Consider the following 26,266-nt stretch of genomic DNA (forward strand, 5'->3'; position numbering starts at 1 on the left):
GTCCTTGAACATATTCAAGACTGAGGTTGATAGATTTCTAAACGATAGAGGGGTTAAGGGATATGGGGATAGGACGGGTAGATGGAATCAGGTTAAAAGATCAGCCATGATCTTATTAAATCGTGGGGGAGGCTCAAAGAGCCGAATGATCTACTCCTGCTCCTACATCTTATGGTCTTATTGGAAAGATCTCTCATATTTAGTCAAACTCCGCACCAACATCAACCCAGTCCTTGTTAGGTTTCTCTGGCTCCCTGTCGCAGAATGGAACAATTTCAAGATCCTCATACTCACCTACAAGTCACTTCATACCTTGGGACCTCCCTACCTCTCCAACCTATTCACAACCCATTCCTCTTCCCACCCCTGAGCAAAGAGGGTGAGTAGAGGAGTAGGCCTCTTGCTCATCCCTCGCCCCCTCTGCTCCACCATCAAGCGGCTGTGCTTTCATCTACTATGCCCTGAATCTCTTGAACTGCCTGCCTCAATCTCTCCACCTTGCCTTTCTTTGCATATCTTCAGATCACATCTTTATACTTTCTTCTTTGATCATGCCTGCGGTCATCTCCCTTCCTCCCCAGTTTGGTTTTAAACTATGCCATTGTCAAGCACTCCAAGATGCTACACTGTGTGATGGGTGCTATATGAATGCAAGTTGTTATCGTTCTTCCCATTATAGTATCAAGCTTTTTCTTAAATGACAAAAGATCACTGAAACGTTAACCCACCTTCCTCTCTCCGTAGATGCTGCCTGACCTGCTGAGTGTTCCCAGCGACTTCTGTTTTTATTTCAGCTTTCCAGCATTTGTAGCATTTCGCCTTTTTTTTCCTTAAATGAGTTGTCTGATATCCCATTTACCATAAGTTAAATTTTAGTGAAGAACCAGCAACCTCGCCAGCTCTTTATTAACATTAATACTCTCAGTGGATTTCCCAAGAAGTATTTACAAAATTCAAAGTTAAAATTTTTGGTTAGCTAGGTGCAGAAACCCATCACTAATCCAAACCCAACGGAGAGTTCCGTGTACACAACTTACACACAGACAATTCCCTGTGCCTGGAATGGAATGTGCACTCTCTCCCCAGAAGGCCACACCCTGCTTACCTAATTCCTGAAAGCATTAGACATAGGTTAGTGAGAGCCAACTATTAATGATCCTAGAGTGTCCGTTGGGATACTGCTGGAGTTTAACCAGCTGAAACAGCATAGCTTACCATTGAGAGCACTTACTGGCAAGTTTCCCACTTGTCCAGTTAGGACCACTTTATTCGTTGGGGCTTTGGCATGCAGGGTTAACAGGAGTCAAGTGGGAAGAATTCTTGCCCCCAATGAACACTCTACCTCTCTAAGTTCTGCTGATGAACCATGCTGGCTGCTCTGATATCAGCAATAACTTGTAGTGTTGTGAACCTGCCTGGCTCAGGAACTGGGCTACCAAAACTTCAAGGAGGCTTGACTTGATGCCAACATTCCATCCCCAAGCTTGTCACATTGGAGCCATTTCAGCTCCAAGGAGAAGCTGCTTAACCCCACCTCCTTTCACTCAGAGGTTAGTGAGAAAATTAGAAATAAGAACTTCCTTTTTAAAGGAAGTATGGGCCTAATTGTGACAAATGACACCTCACACTCCTCAGGAATAATTTTACCGTAATAAATTGATCCTCTCTCTCAACTTTTCTCATAGGATTGTTTTTGTTCTTTCTCTCTTCAGTTAATGCAGTAATGCAGTTATTGCCTCAGTAATGTTTTCAGCCTTATTCCCCTGTCTGTATCCTCTGCTCCTCTTACTTTGTCTACTGCTTATTCCTCATTCCCTCTTGTTTAAATATACGACTATCACCTCAGAATGCCTTGGTATATTTCAAACAGCAACCGAATGTTCCAGGAGGTTTGATAGTTAAATGGTTAAAAGCAGCTTTGCTGGATGGGCTGAGGTTAGCTTCTGATTACATTTCATATTTTCCTGGGAAGGTGTTCACTCCTCTGAGGTAATGAGCAATCAGGTCCTTGAGTATAGATGTAAGAACAATGGACCACAGAAAGAAACGGTTGCAGCCTCAGACACCTGTCTATCTCAAGGCTGAGAAACAAGCCGGCTGTGGAAGGCTGCCCAGAAGTTGTCCATATCTCTTTTTCCTTATCAGATCTTTTCCCATATGAAAACAGCCTGCTCAAAGATCGCTCGCAGCCTGCGAAGGGTGGGGGCTATCTCTGTGACAAGGGGAGGTGGAGGTGGAAACACATAAAAGAAAGATATTGCTTTGGAATAGTTGGAGTTGTGCAGAGGGTCAGCACACTTCCTAGTGGAATCAATATCGATTCTACTGTATCTATGTACAGAAGTGAGGAAATTTACCTCCAGTAAGAAAGTGACCATTAAAAGTGAAAGAGGAGGAGTAGTGGGTAATATGTTTTTGGTTCTGTCTGCTAGGCATAGAAGTAATAACAGTAGTAGTGGTTGGTCCATTTGAAACACAGAAGTCAGGTTAGACAGTACGAGTGAGGTGCTGGGTTAAGAACTGATTGTTTCTGTTGGGTTCCTAGGAGCCACTCTCTGAGATTCTGTGTGATAGTTCTGTGATCTCTTCAGTGTATGTCGAGGTGTGATCCCACGTCTACTGTTTAGTCTGGAGTACGAAACAGTGCCTGGATACATGTTGTCGTCCTTGTATCGTCAGTACTCTAAGGGCTGCAAGGTACTGTGAGGATTAGCTATACCTGAAGGGCGATTCCAGAGGCTGAACTCCGTATTGGTGCCAGTTAAAAGACAGTACTGGGGATTGTCTGTCTTCCGAAGTTTTGTGTTACAGAATCAGTTGTCCCTGAGGGATTTCCAAGGGCTGATCTCTGCGCTTTGTGTCACAGAATCAATTGCCCCTGAGGGTTTTTCAGGGGTTGATCTCTGTTGTGTATTTTGAGGTGTGTTGTTTGTCTGGAGTATTGAGCAACCCCTGTGTGCATGCTGTTTGGTAAATGTTTTGTTCACATAGATGTGTTGTATTGTTATTGTGTTGTTATATGTAGTATAATGTTTCATACTGTTATTGTGTTATGTAGTATAATTTGATTACAGATTGTTAAACCTAATGTTTCATTTTACGCAATCAACTCTATACTCTTATCACCGCCTGACGAATTATTAACACTCTGTCCTAACATCAGGGACCGTAGCTTCAGCCATTGTGTTCCTGCTCTCTGGAGCTCTGTCCCAAAATCCATTCATCCAGTCTGCTGCCTTCCCTCTATGTTTGGTGAACCCCACGGTTGTTGTGAAAAACCCTAAGTGAATTGTGTTATGTACTGTAAGTGGAATGCCTCGTACTATCCACAATATGAATAAAGTAAGAGACCAGAAGACAAAAGGGAATGAAAGCATGGAAACTAAAACAAAAATAAATGTGAATTATAGAAGTAAAGTGGGATATTACAGTTAAACAATAACACAAATACAAATTAAGGTAGTGATGAAAATGGTTTATTTCATATTAAGATAACAAATCTATTAATGTATTCTATTATACCATACATATATGAATTAAATGTATCATTTGATATTTTAGATTAACTTAATAATTTTAACTTGTATAAACTTCATACAACTTAAATACAACTTCAACAACAATTTGCATTTAAATTGTGCCATTCACATAGGGTACATCTCAGAGCACTTTAAAGGGACAGGGATATATATGAGTAAGGGAGAGGAGGGAAGGTGGCTCTCGGTGTGCTCCAAAAGGTAGGATTTAAGTAGGGATTTAAAGATGGAAGATGAGATGGAATGGTAGAGGGCGGGAGTTCCAGAGGTTAGGAGTGTAGGAACTAAGGTTCGGCCATTGATGGTGGCAAGGAGAAGCCAAAGGATCCGCAGCAAGCCTGAGTTAACTGAATGGAGGAGAATGTAGAGATGGATAGAAGATTGAAGAGATGAGGAATGTGCCATGGAGTGGATGGCCTTGTAGTTGAGGATGAGGATCTTGAAATCGACCAATTTGGAGACAGTGGAGCCTGGCGAGAACTGGAATGATGGGGGTGCAGAGTTTGGTGTGGGTGAGAAATGTGGGCGGCAGAGGCTGGGATGAGTTACATCTTGTGAATGGTGGAGCTGGGGAGATCAGCGATGGAGAAGTCTAATCGGGATAGGTTTCAGAGCTCGAGACCCGAGCCAGCCAAGAGGAGGTGGCAGATGGTGGAGTAGGGCGAAAGCAGGTCGGAGAAGTAAGGAGAGATCAAGGCCTGAAAGGATTTGTGGACGAGTGTGAGGATCTTGGTCAATTTGCTTTGTGATAGGGAGCCAGTGGAGCCAGCTGAGGACTGGTGTGATGGGTTTACAGAGTTTAGAGTGGGTGAGTAAATTGACAGCGGAGTTCTGGATTAATTGTATTTTTTGAATAATTGAACTGGGGAGACTGGCAAGAAGGGCATTGGAATAATCAAGTGAGAGGTGCCAAAAGTGTGGACGAGGGTCTCAGCTACAATGTAGGCTGATACTCCAGTGCAGTGCTGGGGTAGTGCTCCATTGTTGGAGATGCTGTCCTTTGGATGAAGTGCTCCGAGATGCTATCCAGTGTGAAGCATGCTATATAAATATATGGACTGATGTTGAAGATCCCATGGCACTAATTGGAAAGAGAATGGTGTTTATCCCAGTGTCCTGACCACCACCACCAATAACAAAATTACATTTGTAAAGTGCCTTTCACATCAGGAGGATGTCCCAAGGTGCTGGACAGACAGTGTTTCGGACCTGAGTTGGGGGTTGGGCTTGGGACGGGTGGAGGGCACGGGGTAAGCAGGGTGATTGAAAGCGGTTGTAGAGGAGGGTCTTGAGATGGGTCTTGAAGGAGGCAAATAAGGGGGCAAGGTGGAGGGACTGCGGGATGGAGTTCGAGACGTGGGGGCAGAGTGGCTGAAGGCCTGCACGCCAATGGTGGCAGATGGGGCACGTGAAACAGGCTGGAGCCCGCTGAGCAGAGACAGCAAGCAGGATAGTAGGGGGTTAGGAGGTCGCAGAGGTAGGGGTGAGCAAGGCCATGGAGGGCTTTGAAGGTGAGGACCAGGATCTTGAACTGCATCCTCTGTGAGATGGGAAGCCAGTGGAGTTGGGCGAGGATGGGGGTGAGTAGGGTCACGGAACCTGGTGCAGGAGAGGACATGGGCTGCAGAGTTCTGGATGATCTGTAGCCTATGAAGGGAGGGGTTGGGGAGGCTGACAAGCAAGGAGTTTGCATAGTCAAGCCTTGATGTAATGAATGCGTGTATGAGGGTTTTGGTGGCCTGCGGTGTGAAATAATGGCAGAGCCAGGCGATGTTGCGGAGGTGGGGGAAGTCGGAGCGGGTCAGGGCATGGATGTGGGGTAGAAAGGATAGTTGAGGATCAAACAGGATGCCAAGGTTCTGGACTGGGTTAGTAAGGTAGAGTGTTAACCATGGAAGGTGATGCTGTCAGCGCCTGAGGTGTGGAGGCGCTGACAGGAGCCAATCAGGAGAGCCTCGGTCTTGTTGAAGTTCAACTGAAGGAAGTTAGCTCTCATTCAGGACTTGATGTCTGACAGATATTCTGTTAGGGCAGCAGTGGTCCTGGAGTCAAGGGTGAAGGCAGAGAGATACAGTTGGGTGTCATCCGCATACATATGGAAGTTGACCCCATGTCTGTGGATGATGTCACCAAGAGGGAGCATAGAGGAGGAGAACATGGACAAAGCCTGAGGAATGCAGCAAGAGATGGTGCTGGGGCTAGAGGAGAAGTTGTTTGTGGAGATGAAGTGGAGGCAGTGTGAGAGTTATGATCTGAACCATTCAAGGACAGAACAGTGAAGGTTGAGGTGAGAGGAGAGGCGGTGGATGAGGATAGAGTGATTGATGGTGTCAAAGGCAGCAGAGAGGTCGAGGAGGCAGAGGGAGCCCTGGTCGCAGATTGACAGAATGTTATTTTGATCAGGGCTGATTTCTGTGCTGTGGGTGGCACGGAAACCTGATTGGAGGGGTTCGAGAAGGGCGTGCCAGGAGAGGAAGGAGCGAAGCTGGGAAGCAATGACTCATTCCAGGACCTTGGTGAAGAAAGGGAGGTTGGAGATGAGGCGGTAGTTTGAGAGCAGGAATGGGTTCAGGAAGGGTTTAGAGGATACGAGTGATGACGGCCATTTTTAAAGGGGTGGGAACAGTACAGGCAGACATGGAGAGTTTTATGATGTCTGAGTAGAGGGGGCAAGGAGGTGGAGCTGGGAGGTAAGGAGAGGGGTAGGGATGGGGTCGAGGGAGTGGGTGGTCGGTTTCATGCGATTTATAGTGGTGATGAGAGAGGAGTGTGAGACGGGTTTGAAAGTGTGGAGGGAGGGATGGGTAGGGGCCGGGGTGGGAGGGCGAGATGCAGAGGTGGTAGTTGAGTGGACCCCTCGACTTTGGATTCGAGGAATCCAAAGTTGAAATGATCTGCTCAACAATTCTCCCGATTAAAATTGATCCTTCACATCATTGTTGTTTGTGGGACACTGCTGTAATAATAATAATCCTTGCATTTGGTATAGAGCTTTTTATGCCTTCTAGACATCTCAAAGTGCTACATGGAATATACTGTAAAGTGAATTGAATGTATTTTTGCGGGTGAAAAGCAGCAGCCAATTGCGCACAGCAGTGCACAAATTGGCTGCTATAATTGCCTATCAATAAAGTCTACACCCTTTACCCAGAACTCTGTGATGTACATTCAGATTGTTTGATATTATATAGTGCTATATCAAATGCAAGGTGTATTAGTTCATTAATTTGTTTGCTTGTTCATACTATTATTATAATAAGCTTCTCACCAGAGCAAGTACTTTTGGGAAAGTTTGAAAAAAAACATGTGTAATAAATGGGATATTGTAGAACAGTTATCACAAGTGGTGATAATAATACTCACATTGGATATAGCGCCTTATTACATCTTTGAAACTCTCAAAGCACATTACAAAATATGCAGTAAATTGAATTGACTTCAATTGAATTGACTGTATATACTGTAGGCGATGGCAGCTGATTACATACTGCAAATTATTATTATTATTTATAATTTTTTTTAAGGGATTATTATCCCTGGAAAAGCGATCTGCTAACAACCAGATTCCTTCTTTCCACTAGGTAAACAGAGGCGTGTGGAGTAAGGAAACTTGCCCAGCAAGTAAGTTTTGTCCACCCTGATAACATTGAGGTCTAATCATAAAAAGGTTCATAAATATTGAATCTAAAAATAAAAAATAATTCTTGCATTTGATATAGTGCCTTATCATGTCTTCGCGAAGTCTCTAAGGACTTCACAGAATGTACTGTAAAGTAAATCGACTGTATATTCTGTGGGCGAAACGCCCACAAAAAAACTAGATGTAGATGGGCATCAAAGTGACCCGATATGCCTAGGTAGAGATTGTGTTGGAGCAGATTTCCTCTGGGACAATGATTCTATCTTTGTCAATATCCTCTTTAACCAAATTTCCTTACTCCACACGCCTTTGTTTATCTAGCAGTAAATAGGAAACCGGTTGTTAAGCAGATGGACTGTGTATTTTGTGGGCAAAACGTGGCAGCCAATTGGTGGATTGCTTTCCAGGAGTAATAATCGCTGAATTTTTTTTTAAAATTCAAATAATAATCATCCTTACATTTGAAAAACTGCCTTATCACATCTTCGAGACGTCTCAAAGCGCTTCACAGAATATAATGTAAAGTGAATTGACCGTATATTTTGTGGCCGAAATGTAGCAGTCAATTGCGCACAGTAGTGTCCCACCAAATTATTATTTTTTTCATTTTTTTGAAGGGATTATTAGCCCGGAAAAGCGATGCATCAATTGACTATTTATTGCTAGGTAAACAGAGATGTGTGGAGTAAGGAAACTTGCCTAGCATTTTCCCTTGCCCAGGAATTGAATTCGGGTCCTCTCACTTGCGAGGCGGATGCTCTAACCACTAAGCTACAGGACTCCAAAGGCAAGCAACCAAGAACTGAGATATTCAAGGGGGACGAGTAACTAATTACAACCTAATGATAAACAAAGTGTAGTCACTCAAGCCACAATTGTTTGTGGGATATGGTATACGCAATTGGCTGCCGTGTTTCGTCCACAAAATACAGTCAATCCAATTTACTATATTTTGTGAAGCACTTTGAGAAGTCTCAACATGATAAAGCCCTATATCAAATGCAACGATTATTATTATTTAAACCCCGATGGCCTCTTAGAAATGTTTTATTCGGGTGGTTCTGTGGAACAAAGCCTCTCACAGCAGCAAGACATGAGGCACTCTGCAATCTTCACATTCATTTACACTTGGGACATTGGATGCTAAACTGAGATCATGACTGCCTGCTTAGATAGACTTAAAAGATCCTGTGGCACTATTTGAAAAGGATAAGGAGTTTCTCCCAGAATCCTGGGGGATCTTTGCTGTTGACAAATTGGTTGCTTACAAATTAGTCACTTTACATTACAGTAAATCCTGTAAAACGCTTTGATATGTGAAAGGGGTTATATCGAATGCAAGAATTAATATTATCAAATTGTTATCTTAATTATTTATTCTTGTGAGCATCAACAGAAACAGGATAACATGGTGTAAAATATCATGTGTTAACCAGCTGTGTGAATTACTGCCAGTGAATTGCTCATTGAATTAGTCAGAAACTCAATCAGCCTATTCATACAAAATGAAATCACATTCTACAATGCTTGTCATGAGTCGTCCACAAATACACTTACTAATACTATCAAATTAAAACCTAACACGCCTGGAGTATAGAAAAGGCCCCTCAGCATCTGAATGAGAGAGATTAATATTTTGAATGTGAAACTGTAGGAACACTTCAATTGGCCTCATTGTCCCCCAACTTAGAGAGAAAAAGATATTTTCCAAGGTTACTGACGTGAAAAGCGCTCTATCAAATGCAAGGATTATTATTGTGAGTGTTTATGTAGCTATCAGTTAAGGATAGGTGAGGAGAGAATAAACTGCAATAGGATGATTGGCTGCAAGGATGATTGGCTGTCCTATTGCAGCTCAAATGCCACACCGAGCACTTACTTTCTACTTGTCATGAAAGATAACAAGGGTAAACCAGCGGAGAGTTGCAAAGATGCACATCCTAGCCCCAGCTTCAGGAGAGAAGAGGCAATCCTCCACCAACTAAAAAATCCACTGTTCAGAAAGCGTGACACATAGGTGAAAATAAAGATCATGTTACAGACCTAAAGGGTGAATTAAAAAGTAAGCAGGAGGGGAGAGTTAACTCAGATTTTACTGTTCTATCTCTAATGAAAAGATAACATAGTGATGATGATAATAATATCTTGGAGCATTCTGTTCTTGGAAATGCATCATTGATGATCGCTGCGCTGAACACTTAACCCTTAAATATATACATGTGGTTTTGCCTCTGAGTCAATAGAGTGCGGAGAGAGAAGATAAGAGAGAGAATAAACTCGTCATAGAGAGAGAGCCGGAAAAATAGAAAGCTAGATAGATTCAGTGAAAAAAAAGAGAATCAGAAGGGAGAAAACATTATGTAAAATTATACTGCATAGAAACCAGCCATTTGGCTCAACTAGTCTGCGCTGGTGTTTATACTCCACACAGGCTTCCTAATCCCATCTCCTAGATATGCATTAAGTTTCCTCTTAAACACATTGAAGTATTCTGCTCCAACCATTGCTTGTGGCATTGAGTTCTACATTCTCACCACCTTTTGCATAAAGCAATTCCTCTTGAAGTCTAAATTTGAGAGAGAGTCAGAAAGAAATGGGCTGCCAAGTATGCTGAACATTTGGAAAATATATTATTTGGCTAATTTTAATGTACAGAAATAGTTATAAAATTATATGAAGCATTATTTTACAGCTGTATGCGTATGTCTGTGTGTGTGAGTCGGGGGTGGGGGGTATCTTCCTTTGCTTCTTTTTCAAGCGCCTTCCGGAAATCATTGTAATAATTTCACACCTACGCAATTTAACGTATTATTTAAAGGGTAACTTTCTTGCCACATGTTTACCATTAGTTCATTCTTCAACATGACTGCACACACATCCTGCCTCATCTTAATAATGACTTTAATGGTATATCTGAATCTCATTCAATAGTCATTCTAATCTGGCTTTCAGATATGATGGCCTCCGTGGCACAGCGTTGCTGAAACAGCTCAAAGGTCTGCTAGCCATCAGTCACCTAGGTTATTGTGGCAGTGTCATGACCTCGATGTTCATGCAGCACAGAGTGAAACTGATGTGGGTTAGTTATTAACTTAACTGATGTACAATCAAGAGGCACAATCAAACCAGTTGTTCTCAGTACATGAACATCATGAAAATCAAAATACTGTATTTTGCATTTTGCCCACAAAATACACAGTCAATTCACTTGAGTGTATATTCTGTGACAAGCTATGAGACATCACAACAACATGATAAGGCGCTATGTCAAATGCAAGGTTATCATTCACTTTCCTCAAAACTATTAAATCCAGACTTGTTCACTTGCAAAATGCACAATAACTACACTTTACAGTAAAACCCTGTATTGCGCTTTGAGATGCCCTTCCAACATGGTACATGTTATATCAATTGCAAGGATTATTATTGTTTATTTAAACAAATAGTTTTAAAACTGATATCTGTATTAAATTAGGCAAATTGTATTAGAAAATTGAGGCAATCTTCCCAGGTGTTAACATTGACAAGGTATGAATTTACATGCATTTTCCTCAAACCTGGAATTGAGAAAACAGGCTCACAATTATCCTGCAAGAGGATTTGTGCATCTTCACATCACCTTGTCACATAGACGTGTTTGAAATCTTACTGCAATTTTTACTACATTTTTTAAAGAAAATTCTCAAAATACTGGGAGAAACTCCCCATTCTCTTTTCAAGTCGTGTCATGCCCATTTAACGTACTATTTAAAACATACGTTAAGTTGGGCACGACACTATTTGAAATGCCCATTTGAAGAACAAACAGGTGGGGTTTTTTTAGTGTCTTATCGAAAATATAGCATTTGACATTTCAGTATTTTATTCTCAGCTCCCAGCATGGAGCTTGAGCCAAAAAAAACTTTAGGATCCAGAATCACAGTCCACTGACTGAGCCAGCTGACATCCGCCAGCCAGCCAGCCAGCTCGCAGGAATTTACTACAAGTGCTCAACAACAACAACAAGTTACATTTGGGTAGGGGCTTTCGTGTCAGGAAGACATCCCGTTCGCAAGCATGAAATGTTCAACAAAGTTCCAGCAGGTGGTGCACCCCACTCTCGGTAAGTTCCTCTCCTCAGCCAAAAGTATCAGACAGGTTAGGCCTGAAGCCTCCACGGCCCATTATAAATGTTATGTTTTCTGACTGAAGAGAGAACAAATTTTGTCCCTCCTCAACAGTCAACATTGGGGAAACAATGTTCAGCAAAAACCTTTAGAGCCCAATGTAGGGACTAAACTTTACACCATTTTCACCTACAAAACTCATGTAGTGACACTACTTTACCATATATTCTGTGAAGCGTCACGACAATGTGATCAAGTGACCATATCAAAGGCAAGGATCACTTTTATTATTATTATCAAATAAGGGTTTATTATTAATACGAAAGCATGATTTGTGAAATCTTCATCCTGCCTCCAGATTGTCAGTCTTCTCCAATATATGATAAAATTGTCAGGAATTTGCTTTGTTCAGTCTACTCACATGTCTATTATAGAATTCACTGAGCCAATATGCGACATCTTTGACGAAATCCATTTTATCAGGCCGATTTTTCTGAATCCAGCAGAAAGGGCAACGATGTGACAAACAGGTTCTGCACAGGAAACCAAAAAGCATTGACTTATAATGAGTGTGAGTTGCTGCACTTCACTTTCAGTGACTCTTTCCAGAATGGAATGTTGAACTCCAATTTTTTTTAATTCTGTTTAATGTGTCTGGAATGCAGACTTGCCAAGATAGTTGTGAATGTTGACAGTCCTGTTTGTTTGGATCATTTGGGCAGGGTTTCTTTTTGGTTTTATTGTTTTTGAGTTTTGTTTCTGACATTTTGTTCCCTGTTTGTCTTTGACTGGAATGGCCATAAAACACCCTATGTTGTGACCAAAGAACATATTTTATGAACTCTAATTTCCTTTTTAAAACAAAATTGTTCATTTGGACAGAGTTAAACCAGTTTTACACAGTTTCTTGAGTTGAGAGATTGAATCAGGTAAATCTGATTACAAGCTACTTATGGATGGATACACATTATGAGTTTTAAAAGCAATCACGAAGTGTAAGATTTAAGATTGGGATTTCATTTGAGTCAAGCAGTTCCAATTTGAATAATGATGTGTCTTCCTTATAGCCATTTTTAGGGTATGTACACCATCTGTCTTCTAAACAGCAACAGTACATGGGTGGACATATAGCAGGCGGATCTTGGATATGTTTCAACTGCAGTGCATGATATGATGGGTGTCAGCCTACAGCAACAACAACTCACACTTACATACCTCCTTTCACTTAGGATAATATCTCAAAGTGCTTTAAAGAAAAAAAAATACCTGAGCTAAGTGAGAAAAAGGGATATGAGAAAGTTGATCAAAGGCATGGTCAAAGAGGAAGATTTTTAGAAGGTTTTCATCAGAGGTTATGTATGGTCTGAGACAGGTGGATTTTGGAGGGAATTCCAGAGAGCTTGGGCATAGTGGTTGAAAGCTTGGCTACCAATGGTAGGCTGGAGGAGTGAGTGATGTACAACAAACCTGAGATTGCAGAGTGGAAGTTGCAGGCAAGGGAGTTGGGCAGGAGGACATTGCAAGTTGGGATGGAGTAAGGGCGTGGAAGCGATTTGAAAGTCATGAAGTCAATCTGCTGAGGGTACAGGGAGCCAGTGGAGGCTGGTGAGGATTTAAGGATATCACATTAGACCATAATAAAACATAGAATGGAAAATGACCCATCCTACCCACTCATTCCATCAACCCTGCAAAATCCACCAGATTCATTCAACAAACACCTTGAGGCTTCAAAGGGAAGAATGAAACAATGACAACAACAATAAATTACACTTGTTTAGCGCCTTTCATGTTGGGAGTATGTCCCAAGGCACTGGACAATCATGGATTTGGACCCGAGCTGGGGTGTGGATCAGGAATTAGAATAAAAAAATACAAAAGCAGGGTTGGTATTCCGGAAGGATGAGATGAAATGGACTGAAGTTTCTAGCCCCTACCCCTCTTTGATCTACTATAACCTCCAGTTTGTTTTTTTTGAGAAAAATTTACTCAGATGGTGGTTTGCATCATGGTCTCCTGGCCCACCTCTCACTCTATCCGGGTATGATGGGAGGCCCCACATTAATGCTAACAAAAACTCAATACCTTTGCGGTCATAATGGTTGCGCCCGCACTCCCCCACTGAGCGACCACAAATTCTACTGTTGTCAGAATAAATTGGTATTTTTCAAATTACTGCTTGAATTTATCAGAATGAGTCTGTGCAAAGCAATTTTCTATCAGAACCATGGTGTAATTTACAAATTTTAGTCATAAAGAGGCTGCTCATCTATAGACACAGCTGCAAAATTTGCCAGGGATCAATTGTGAAATGCTTCGAGACATTTCGACATGATAAGGTGCTGTAAAAATGCAAGTTCTCTCTGCTACTTTTCTTTGAAAAATTTGTGTGAATCTGCTTGTGAGTTGAAATTCTCCACAGACTGTAATTGTACAGTCACTTACACAGGTGAGACCCTGAAGACTACTATTTTTTATAATAATAATAATCCTTGCATTTGATATAGCGCTTTTCACGTCGGGAGGACATCCCAAAGTGCTTCACAGAACACACTGTAAAGTGAATTGACTGTATATTTGTGGGCGAACGCGGCAGCCAATTGCGCACAGCAATGTCCCAAAAACAGTCGTAGATTGAAAATGACCAATTTATTATTGTTTTTGGTTTTGGAGGGATTATTATTAGGTGAGTGGAGTAAGGAAACTTGCCCAAGGTTTCGCGCTGCCTGGAATTGAACTCAGGTCTCTCACTTGCAAAGCGAGTGCTCTAACCACTGAGCTACAGGACTCCACATCCAAATATGCATCCAAATATGGGCAATGTCTGAAGAGCAGGTGGGGGCTGGGCAGTAGGTGCCATCATGGCTTTAAGATTTGATCATATCTTCAAGCTCAATAAAATGTGTAAACTGTAATAACTCGACCGTGTTTACGGCCACCTTCCCCCACCACCCGGCTCGGAGTCAGGCTCCGCCACTGTTAAGTACTCTGTTATGCTACCCTGCATGGAGGGCAGTATATAAGTGCAAGTTGTTGTTGTATCACTAATACTTCCATTTCATACAATGCATAATTTTACTTTTTTTTAAAAAAGACACATGTTTATTGTCTGTTTTTCTCTCTATAACAATTGTATAGCATTTCTAGACAGATGACTTACATCACTGTGCCCAAGTACAGTACTTTAGTAGAGGAGGGAAGAAAATTGGGATTTGACCCTTGTCTGTACCGAATTTCCATGATACCTTTTAAATCACGCAAATACCTTCTGCCAAACAATATCAACACAATCCAAGAATGCTGAATACTGGAGAGAATAATACGATGAACTACACAACACTTATTTTTATATTGTCGCTCTTTTTCTATTGCATCACTCCCCCTGATGTTGTTCATAATTTTCCCAGCGGAGTGAGAGGACAAGCAACTCGCTCTGTTGGACACTCACTCCTACTGCTGGCTGTGCAGCCACTAGGAAGTGTACATGAGAGGCTCAGGGCAACAGCCCATCAATGTAAACATTGGCCCTGTCTCTTTGCCCAATCCTACTGACCCGGATGAGATAAAGAAACTGCCATCACACCACATGTGTTTTATTCAGTAACAATGTGAATTGTTGTAAATTTGTTGCTGTGTTATCTGTTTGGTGCAATAGGTGAAGTTGTGTTGAGTGGGGGAGAGGGGAAATAACCACATCATAAATGACGTATTTTTTCCCCCTCGCCATAGTGCCCAGAAGGTTAAAGGCATCCACTTTCACCTATGAGAGCCTTTCCCTGTGAACTCTGGACGAGTCTGGCTGGAAAGACCTGATGCTTAGTGCAAAAGTCCTAGTTTTTGCCTCCAGGTTTCGTGTCATCTGGTCTTAATGCAGGCAGCTTGAGGAGCTACCCACTCTGACTTCCTGTTTTGTTTTGAATGAATGAAAATTGCCCCACTTCCCTCCTTGCTGTCCAGACCCTAACCTTTCGAACTTCCTCCCCCTACTATTCTATTGGACTGGCTCCCCGAAAGGACTAGAGATTTTCAGGGAAAATGGAGGCCAACTCATGGTAGGGGAGGCACTAATTTACACCGGTGCCTAATTTGGTCTTAAACCCTCTGTGCATTTAAAAGCTTTTTGAGGGCTTAAAGAGGAGGACAGGATTCAGGTGGTGATTTGGCTATCATAGGCGAGGGTGACGCCTGGTCGATGATTTGCTGCTCGGAGCTTTCGCTCAACCGATTATCAGGCTCTGGGGTGGTAAATTTTGAGAGCCAATTATGGGGGAGCTCAAGAACCATTCACAGGGTCATTCAAGAAATGACCTACTTTCCCACAGAGCCAGTCCATCCGTGTCCCTGTCTCACCCTGTCTTTATTTGCCTTCAAATCCTGCCTAAAAACCTACTTGTTTAACCGCACCTACGGTCACTTCCCCTTTCCCCCTCGCTGAGAATCTGACACCGTCATTGGGAAGTGCTCCAAGACTTTATGCTACACGAATAAATACTTGTTGTCGTTGTTCAGTCCATTTGGCATGTGGATAATTGCAAAGTATGTGTCAATACTGTTTACTAATGTGGTATTAAATAATCGGTGGTGGGGAAGGGAAAGAAAGAGGACACAGAGGGGGTAAAATTAAGAGCTTTCCACCTTCTCCCCGACAGAGTTTATAAATACTCATCTTGAGCTCATTTGCAAAAAGTATCAAAATTTGGGTGATGATAAATTACAGAAGAACAAAATAAAACGAGCCATGTTGCAGGCACTGTATCCACTCCGTTCCGGTCTTTCCCTTCCTCCCAAGCAGCATCCTTGTCCGGGGAGCAACACGTAATTTTATTTTCATGCTGCTGCTGCTGCCGCTACTTCAAAAAAAAACCCCTGCTGTATCATTTGTTTTTATTCAAACTGTGGTTTGAGCCAACGTGTGGGTTTTTTTTTCAACGTTGCTCTTGAACTTGGCCAGTGATAATGGATTAATCAGCAAATAAAATTCTTGTTTCCTTTCAATTTGAATCAGTCACGTGGTTCCAACTGTCTTTTGGGTAGCCCTGATGTTGCTACTGCTTCACTTGCTACTTGGTGAACGTCTCTCTCTCTCTCTCTCTCGCCAAATTGTGAAAGACATTTATGCCAGTGGTTTAATTCTGGACAATTCCTTGAAGAAAAGCAAAAGCCAAGATTTTACAATCAAGATGCAAAGGTAGAGCCCTCATTGTCTGAATGCTGTCCTGTTTTCAATGTCTGTATACATTTATTTATTTATTTTTTTGGGGGTGGGAGGTGGAGTGCGGATGGGTCTTATGGATTTTTGATGTGTCTTCCCTCCCCACCATGTGCCCCCCACCCCCCGGCCCCCCTGATCCTCCTCACACCTCCCAGTGCATTGGCACAGCTGCTCGCTCCTCTGAATGTCTTAACTGTCCACAGGGTATGTGGGGGGGGCATGGGAATGTTCAATAAAATAACTATTTTGATTTAAAATTAATAACTGCATTCGATAGGATGATTATGCTTTCTAAGATAGAATATACTCTGTGCATCCTGGCACACTGTGTACTTTACCACATAAACTAGGGCAGCTGCAGTTGCAGCTGAAGCGCTCAAAACCTCAACTGCAAATGCCCTCAAGAAACCATAAATAAAGCAGGGTTCCGAGATATGTCTAAGTGAAGTGCACTGTTATGGTCTGGATAATGGTCAATGACAGGAGCTGTATTAAAAATGACTGCCATCAGAGGTAGAGGTTGTTTGATTGTGATTGCAGTTGTGTGGGAGGAAAGTGACATCTTTATACACAATGGATGGGACCAATGCTCACCTAATGCCATACAAATAATGAGGTGTAATTTGCAGGTTAAGCTAACCATGTGCAAACTGACTTGTAGAGAAGGGTTTCACTTGTCCTTAATTCTGTTATAAGAATAAATGTAAAGGGATACAGAATCTCCTGAAATTCTTTTCAGTGGTTGTTCACTGCAGAATTAATAGAAACCCCCACTATGCACGTGCATTTACATATGGTTAGCACAACACGCAAATTAAATACCAATTTCCATATAGGTGTACAAATGCAACATGGCATTAACAACGGCACGTCGCATTTTACAGGATAGTTTGAACTATGAGCAAACCTTTAGCCCCGTAAAACCAATTCTTTGGGGACAGATAATTTTAACAGGAACAATTCTCATCTAAATAGTGCCTTTTAGGTTAGGAGGACATCTCAAAGTTCATCACACAGCTGAGTGATAACCAAAACTTGGGAGGAACTGAGGAGAGTGGGGAGAAAGGTAGCTGAAAGTGTGGTTGAAAAGTAGGTGTGGTTTGAAGGAGGGGAGGGAGAGGCAAGGAAGAGGGACCCCATGTTGGAGACCCAAAGAACGAGGGCAGAATGGCTGAAAGCTCACCCACCAAAGGGGGATTGATCAGATGGAGGACATGAAGCAGTCCAATGTTTGCTGAGCAGAGAGCGCGGCCTGAGCAGTGGGTTTTTGAAGGAGGTTGCAGAGGTACAGTGGGGATTGGAGAAACTTGAATTCCATCTGCTGGGGAATGGGAAACCAGTGGACCCCAGTGAAGATGTAAGTGATAGGCCCACAGAGCCTGGTGTATGGGAGAGGACATGGGTTGCAGAGTTCTGTATAGTCTGCAAGCGTGTGTATCTGAAGTGTTCAGTAACAGGGTATTGGAATATTCGAACCTGAACGTAATGAAAGTGTGGATGGTCTTGATGCTCCAGGTAACACTGCGGTAACACTGCAATTCTTAAATCATTACAAGGCATCCTCAACCCGAGTAAAGTCACATCCAGTCCATGACTTAATCAAATGGTGGCTGGCGGTGGTAGAAAGTCAATGGCGTGAAAGTCAGTCGTTGTATTATGCAAAATTCTGCACTATAAAAAGTAACTGAGCTGTACTGATACGGATGCAAACATTATGAATATTCATTGTGAGAACACAATGTTGAATACTGTAGTGTGTTCTACAAACCAGTTGTCCATTATTGGAATATAGTTGTGCAATATTTTGAATGATGTTCATCAAATGGTATTATGTGTACAAAAGGGATGTAAATGCATTTTTGTAAAGGCTCCAGGAGAAGACATCATCCACATGATCATTGTTAAAATTTCTTGCCTGCCTCCAACCTTGAAGCAAGTTGGTGTTGCACCCTTTATGTATCTGCCAGGCTGAAGAAATATAAAATGCAAATGAAATGGGTTTGAAGGACTCACTGCAAGGAAGAAAGGAGGACACTGGAGACATAATTGAGAAGAATGTACATCTTTTACTTTGACAACTAGAAAAATATTGCAGGTAAATAACATTATTTAGTGTAAAAAAAGTAATAAGATTTATAATTGTACTTATGCCTGCTGTAATCCACTGTAATTTATGCAATTTTACAGGTGATGTGGGTTCAATGTGCAGCAATGTATAATAGGATTCCTTAATAAGGAAACCAGATATACAATACACTGAATGATGGGATATCCAATTCAAAGCAATCACTTTTAATCTACCGGAGTTTTTGTGGGTTGGTATAACATGGTGCTGCAGACTAGAAGGAAATTTCACTTGGATTCTTTCCTAAGGAATTTGTCGAGTAGGGCATTGAAATAATTGAGCCTGAACATAATTAAATGTTCCTCATTAAGGAAACCTATAGAAATCACCAGATATTAGACTTCAATAATAATCATAACCCTTGCATTTGATAGAGTGCCTTATCACAGCTTCGAGACGTCTCAAAGCGCTTCACTGAATATACTGTAAAGTGTAGTGACTGTTTGTTCCATGGGCGAAACGCGACAGCCAAAATAAGTAGAAATATCTCAAATGTCTGCCTTAAATTTGTGATTCCGTGCAAAGAAATGTACAAAATAGAGTACAGGATGCATGGCTCTAAGGAAAACACTAATACTCTTCTATGTTTCATGTTTGAGAGGTTCGCCTTGCCAAGCTTTGGGAGGATGGTTCTCAGCGGGGTTCCTCCCCAGCCACAGATGACATAATTTCCTGGCCCTAAGCCGCCACACAACGATTTCCAGATGACCCCAAGAAATTCAGGCCGGGTGTATCCCAGAGCAAGATGGAGGAGTGATACTGGTGTGCTTATACCAGTGGATGTGATGGGACAGAATCACTAAAGAGCCCCATCAGCTTTGTCAACTGTGCAAAGCTCAACTGCATGCTATTAAGCAGGTGACCTATTTCACTGGGTATCTGGTAGTTGCGGAGGCACATTGGCATAACAGTTATCTATATTCTGCTTCAGAAGGTCTTTGGCCTCCTCTGCAAAGCTCTGGTGCATTGGAGGAAGAGATATTCCAGAGGCTATATCTATTTTGTACAAATGCCAGATCCTCAGCGAAGCATGTGGTACCTCCAGCGAGGCACCGCAAGGCATGATCCCATTCGCTTCGGTCACAAAGTGGTGAATTCCCTGCCCTGGGTGGCCACAGATAAGGTCTCATCACCAACGAATTCCTCTTCCTGATGTCTTCTAAGTATACAAAAATGGCTCTGGTCACTGCAATGCACAGGATGGAGCTGAAAAAAATTACGACTCAGCTGTAAAAACAAAGAGAACACAACAGAACCTAATGCCAACCAGCATATGTACACTGAAAATGGACATGGTTGTTGATTCCATTTTAATAATATAACAATAATCCTTGCATTTGATATAGCTCCTTTCAAGTCTGGAGCATTTCTCAAAGTTCTTGACATGATTTACTGTAAGCACATTTTGGAAAAAAGTTGCATACCCAAGTAATGTACAACAATAAACTACTGTACTTATATAAGATGGTTTCTTTTTGTTTCTGCATAATTTCCATTGAGGTGCTGCTAAAGTTACATTTATGCCTAGTGCTATTCACAAGATCACAAGATAAGTCTGGATGAAGGAGGCCCTTTGGCCCATCCAATCTCATCCTTCTAAAGCACCCACCATATCGTCTCCACAGTATCAAGCTGCTTTTTAAATGAGCCCAATGTCGTAGCTGCATCCACCATTCCTGGCAGCCTGTTCCAGCTGTTGATTATCATCTGAGTAAAATAATTTTACTGTACTGGGAAATACATAAATGAGAGAGTGAAAAAGGCACAGAGGCCCATCAAGATTCTCCCCAAAGATTCCCTGCACTGCAGCAACCACACACACACATCTGCTGGTGCTGGCTATGGAGTGGCAAACCTCCCCAGAGAAAATCAAAAATTTTTACGTGAAATATTCCTCCTGACTCTAGGCAAGCAACTCCAGGAAAGGACCAAGCTACCACTGTCACAAGAGCATTGCTCAATATCCCCTTTGCCCTGCAAAACAGATAACAATATCACTTGCAGATTTGGTTTCCAATCTGTGAATACTGATATTATTCCAATAATAATCCTTACATTTGATAAAGCACTTTTCATGTCAGGAGGATGTCTCAAAGCAATTCACAAGATTTACTCTAAAGTGTAGCAGTTGTGTAATTTGTACACAAATACGGCAGCCAATTTTGCGCACAGCAATGTCCAACAAACAGCCATGAAGTGAGAATCCTCCTGGCATGTTCAGGATCTCAACAAAATTGGTCCTCAGTCCCCTCAGCTTCAGTGTGAACATGCCATTTTCTTGTCTCTCTCAGTGCATTGCATCGAAGGAGAAATAAAGTCATTTTTATTTTGTTACACACAGGGACCAGGCAAATGGATAGCAATAGTTTTTCCAGTTCCGAATGGGATTCACCAATAGTGGCTCAGGATCACCAACAGGGAATCCTGTCTTGTAATATGCCACAGCCAATTCACAAGAGCCCTGGTCCATAGCACTATAAGTAGATGCCCAGGATCCCTATTTCTTCCACTAATGTGCCAGTTACCAGCAGTTTCCTGATGCAAACTCTGAATTATTACAATACTGTATTAATGAATCTCACTATAACCTTTGCTTTTTCAATCTGTGCCTAAGTAACTATTTCTAACAGGATGTTCATAGTTCCCCCAACGAGAGTTAACAACATACTATATCACACAGTTTGTCACAGTTCTGTGTTCTCGCTGATTGAGAAAATGAATCCAGAAGCTATACTTTCAGATACACCAAGGCAACAGGACAAGCAAGCATGGATTCAGGGTAGTGAAGGACAATTTTAGCAATTCTTTATGCAGAGAGTAATCCATACCTGAAGTTTGTTACCTGAAAGAAAGCAGAGGCCAGGAAACTGGACTTATTTAACAACTAACTAACTGTCATGGAATGTGATAGTATGGTGTTCGGGAAGGATGAGATCAAATGAGTCCAAAAGGCTTCATTCATCGGAACCTCTCGTGATTTTGTGAAGATTATATGGAATAGCAGATAGCTGACAAGTGCTGTAATTCAATCAAGGGCCTTTGATGAGATCATAAGCCATGAGTGGGAAAAAAACATTCAGCAGTTTATGAATGTCAGCAAAACCCTGAGGTTGAATTGCAGCTTTAAACTCACTGCCAGCCATTTATTATTGTTCATGCTATCTACTAAATCACTAATATTTTTGTTTTTAAAAAGGAGTTTTCGGCTCTTCATGGTGTCATGTGTTGCGCCCACAGTGTACGTTAGCTGTTTCGTAATTTAGGTGAAAGAGCAATAAAGCTTGTTGTGATGTTTAACCAGAAGGTGTAGAGCATCACATGACTGAGTGTTTTCTTTTTAGCAGCAGAGTAATAGTATATAAATTGCTCAGTGTGGAGAAAGATGACTAATAGTTTCACAAGACAGTAACCTCATAGAAAGGTTCAGACCATTCCATACATTGTGTGGGAAATTCCCAATTAATTTGTAGCCCTTATCTGTACCAATAAGCAAAATTCCATCTTTGCAATGACATTGTCTGTTTTCCCCCAGTGTCCTGGCCAGTGATCCTCTACATTAATTGATGATTCACCTCATGGCTGTTTGTGGGACCTTGCTAGCACAAGAATCATAGAACCTTATAGCACAGAAGGAGGCCATTCGGTCCATTGTGTCTGTGCCGGTTGTTTGAACGAGCTATCCAACTAGTACCTCTCCCCTGCGTATTCCCCATAGCCTTGTAATTTTTTCCTTTTCAAGTAAATCCAATTCCCTTTTGAAATGTATTATTGAATCTGCTTCCACCACCCTTTCAGGCAGTCCATACCAGGATTGTAACAACTCGCTGGGTAAAAAATTTCTCCTTATCTCCCCTCTGGTTCTTTTGCCAATTATCTTAAATCTATGTTCTCTGGTTACCGACCCACATGCCTATGGAAATAGTTTCTCCTTATTTACTCCGTCAAAACTCCGCATAATTTTGAATACCTCTATTAAATCTCCCTTTAACTGTCTCTGCTAGAAGGAAAATTAATGTTACAAATGAGTGCTATTTTGATCCACAAAAACAGTCACTTACTTGACAGTAATTACCTGTGGAACACTTTGAGATCTTTTGTTATGATTAGAGTGTTGTAAAATTGTCAGCTCCTTTTTCTTTTACTCTGATACTTTTAATGGGGTTTTAAAGTTTATGTTTGTACATATTTTTGGAAAATCCTTATGCATTTTGATTCCATTCGCTTATGGACGCCAAATCCAGCCAAAACCCTCATGACCTTAAGGTGACCTTATTTGTCACCTCTTATCAGGATTAGTAAAACACACTCCTCGCCGGTCTCCCCAGCTCCACTATTCAAAATATCCAGCTCATTCAGAACTCTGCTGCCTGCATACTGACCCGGACCAAACTCCGTACCCATATTTCACCAGATCTCACCAGATTTTGCCCACAAATATACGGTCAATTTACTTTACAGTATAGTTTGTGAAGCGCTTTGAGACATCTAGAAGATGTGAAAATCGCTATATCAATTGCAAGGATTATTATTATTATCTGACCAGGCTCTACTGGCTCCCTATCACTGAACGGATCGACTTCAAGATCCTCACACTCGTGTTCAAATCCCTTCACTCCCTGGCACCTTCCTACCTCTCCAACCTCCTCACTCCCCATTCCAACTCCCGGCGTCTCCACTCGACTGGCACCGGCCTCCTGCTTGACCCTCACATCCTCTGTTCCGCAATCAGAGGTCGCGCTTTCAGCCGCTATGCCCCCAAACTCTGGAAAACTCTCCCTCTATCCCTCCGCCTTACCACTTCTCTCCCCTTTTTCAAGTCCTGCCTGAAAAGCTTCCTTTTCGCCGTAGTTACAGCCACCTCCCCCCACTGGCTCGGAATCAGGCTCTGCCACTATTAAGCTCTCTGAGACGCTACCCTGTGTGGAGTGCGCTATACAAGGGCAAGTTGTTGTTGTTGTCACTCCACTTTACACTATATCTTGTGAAGCGCTTTGTGACATCTTCCAGATAGGAGAGGCACCATATCAAATGTAAGAGTTATTATTATTACTTGATGGCGGAGGGAGATGATATTGGTGGATTAAGTTTGTTGGTGTCATAGTAATGTGTTTTGAGCAATATCTTCAAGTATTGGGATTCAATTGAACCCCAAAAAGTATTTAATGAGCCAAATTGATATTGATGGTGGGTTGTATACTGGGATTAGTCTATTTGCTTTGTTGGCAGTGGCATGGGAGGCACTTTGTGTAGCTGATGTAGGATGGCATCTTTAATGGAGGATTAAACATCATGACATGATTGCCGCATACTTATTAAGAAACAAAGTGGTCTGCTTCCAGGGAAGTTTTTTTTCAATAAAATAGTGTCCAATTATTTTTCAACTTTTCTTCCACTAACGTATGCTTCTCTGCTCCCATTCTGGCCTCCTCTTGCTGGGTTGTGGTTCTGTGGGCTCTGTTGTTCTCCAAAGTAGCTATTGTGTGAGTCATATTATGGGGGTTTGCATTTCAAGGCACTTTTTCTAGCAGCAAAGCACTAACTGGTCATATTATCACTTTCTATAGGAGTATTTTTACAATGTTTAGCAATCTGCTTTTTGAGTTATGAAGATCAATGCAGAGATAAATCATTTCATATTGTGCATGATGCAGTATAAAACATGTCGTGTTTTTACTCTATTAAAGAAACTGTATTTAAATTACCGTGGTTGTGTGTCTTTCTTTTTCCAATGAAGAGACATCAAATATCAGAGAGGAGAATAACACTTTTGCTTTGGCAAACAACAACAACAACAACAAGATTCCATTTATAGAGCGCCTTTCACGTCGGGAGGACGTCCCAAGGCGCTGTACAGTTGGGTCAGGACCCGAGTNGGGGGGAAATGGTCAGGGTGAGGGGTGGGAAGGGAGGGAGCGAGGAGGGGGTAGAGAGTCGAGAGGGGAGCTGAAGGCACGGTCAAAGAGAAAGGTCTTGAGACCGGCCTTGAAGGAGGAAAGGGAGGAGGCAAGGCGAAGGTACTGGAGGATAGAGTTCCAGAGCCTCGGGGCTGAGAGGCTGAAGGCCCGGCCACCGATGGTAGGGCGGTTGGGGCGGGGGATGTGGAGCAAACCGGAGCCAGAGGAACGGAGGGTACGGGCAGGTAGGTAGGGGGATAGTAGGTCAGAGAAGTAGGAGGGAGCAAGGCCGTGAATGGCCTTGTAGGTGAGGATGAGGATCTTGAATTCGATCCTCTGGGGGATGGGGAGCCAGTGGAGGCGAGCGAGGGTGGGAGTGATGTGGTCCTGGTGCGGGACAGTACACGAGCTGCAGAGTTCTGAATGACCTGCAGCTTGTGGAGGGAGGTGCCGGGAAGGCCGGCGAGAAGAGAATTCCTATAGTCCAGCCTTGAGGTGATAAAGACGTGGACCAGAGTTTCAGCAGCGTGAGGGGTGAGGTAGTGCCGTAGTCTGGCGATATTCCGGAGGTGGTGGAAGGCGGTGCCAGTTGTAGCGCGGATATGAGGGAGAAAGGACAGCTCAGGGTCGAACAGAACCCCGAGGTTCCTGACTGGCTTTGAGAGGTGGAGAGTGCAGCCTTGGATGCTGATGCTGTCAGCGCCTGAGGTGCGGAGTGATGGTGGCAGTTTTTAAGAGAATGGGAATAGAGCCAGAGGAGAGGGACAGGTTGACGATGTCTGTGATATGTGGGGCAAGGAGGTGGAGCTGGGAGATAAGGAGTGGAGTGGGGATGGGGTCAAGAGAGCAGGTGGTGGGTTTCAGGGATAGGATGAGTTTGGTGACAGAGGGTGGGGAAACGGGTACGAAAGTGTGTAGGGGAGGATGGGTAGGAGTCGGAGTGTGGGAGGGAGGGGGTGGGTGGATGTTGGAGGGGAAGTGACCGCGGAGCGAATTCCCTTGATTTTGGATTCGACAACCTCAACCTCAATTAAAGACAACTCACCTTGATTAATGACAACATATCACCTTGAGATGAGCTTACTAAACATGCTTTTCAAAATCAAACAAGCTTTGCTTTCATCTTTTCAAATGAATTCAACAAACTATGATACTGCATAATTTGATGAATCCTTGCCACAAAACAAGTTTTTAATTCAGTAGTTCATGAATGGGACCTTCTCTTCCTTTAAGCTTCTCTCCAATCTATTGCAGCCGTTGATAAAATATTACAAACCCAGGTTTAAGTCTATATTACACTGAACTCAACAAGTTCTGAATAAAATATTACTCTCTATGTAATGCTGCAGCAGCTTCTTTTATACACAGTGACAGTCTGATAAAATCAGAAGGTCCAGGCAGGATGACTGTTTGTGGGACACTCCTGTGCGGTATTGGCTGCCGCATTTCACGAACAAAATATACAGTCAAGTCATTTTACAGTAAACTCTGTGAAGCACTTTGAGATGCCTCAATGATGTGATAAGACACCATATCAAATGCAAGGATTATTATTATTATTAATGTGCCTTGCTCAGTGATAGCACTCTCGCCTGTGGGTTAGGGGTTGTGGGTTCAAGCCGCACGTTGGGACTTGAGCTCATATACTGTAAGCGGACCCTCCAATGCAGTGCTGGGGAATGTTGTGTTGTTCGCGGTGCCATTCTTCAGATGAGCCATTAAATCGACGGCCTCATCTGCCTAATCAGGTAGA

The 26,266-nt window shown here is 42.5% G+C and overlaps 1 long non-coding RNA gene across 1 annotated transcript; it reads left to right on the plus strand.

Moving 5' to 3' along the window:
- The first annotated feature begins 16,294 nt into the window (after window positions 1–16,294).
- On the plus strand, window positions 16,295–20,079 carry LOC103182847. Its single transcript, XR_488358.2, has 3 exons — window positions 16,295–16,470; window positions 18,362–18,589; window positions 19,219–20,079. It is a non-coding gene; the product is annotated as an uncharacterized LOC103182847 (long non-coding RNA).
- Window positions 20,080–26,266: the final 6,187 nt, after the last annotated feature.

The sequence above is a fragment of the Callorhinchus milii genome, unplaced genomic scaffold (assembly GCF_018977255.1).
Source record: "Callorhinchus milii isolate IMCB2004 unplaced genomic scaffold, IMCB_Cmil_1.0 Scaffold32, whole genome shotgun sequence".
In the NCBI taxonomy this organism is placed as follows: domain Eukaryota; kingdom Metazoa; phylum Chordata; class Chondrichthyes; order Chimaeriformes; family Callorhinchidae; genus Callorhinchus; species Callorhinchus milii.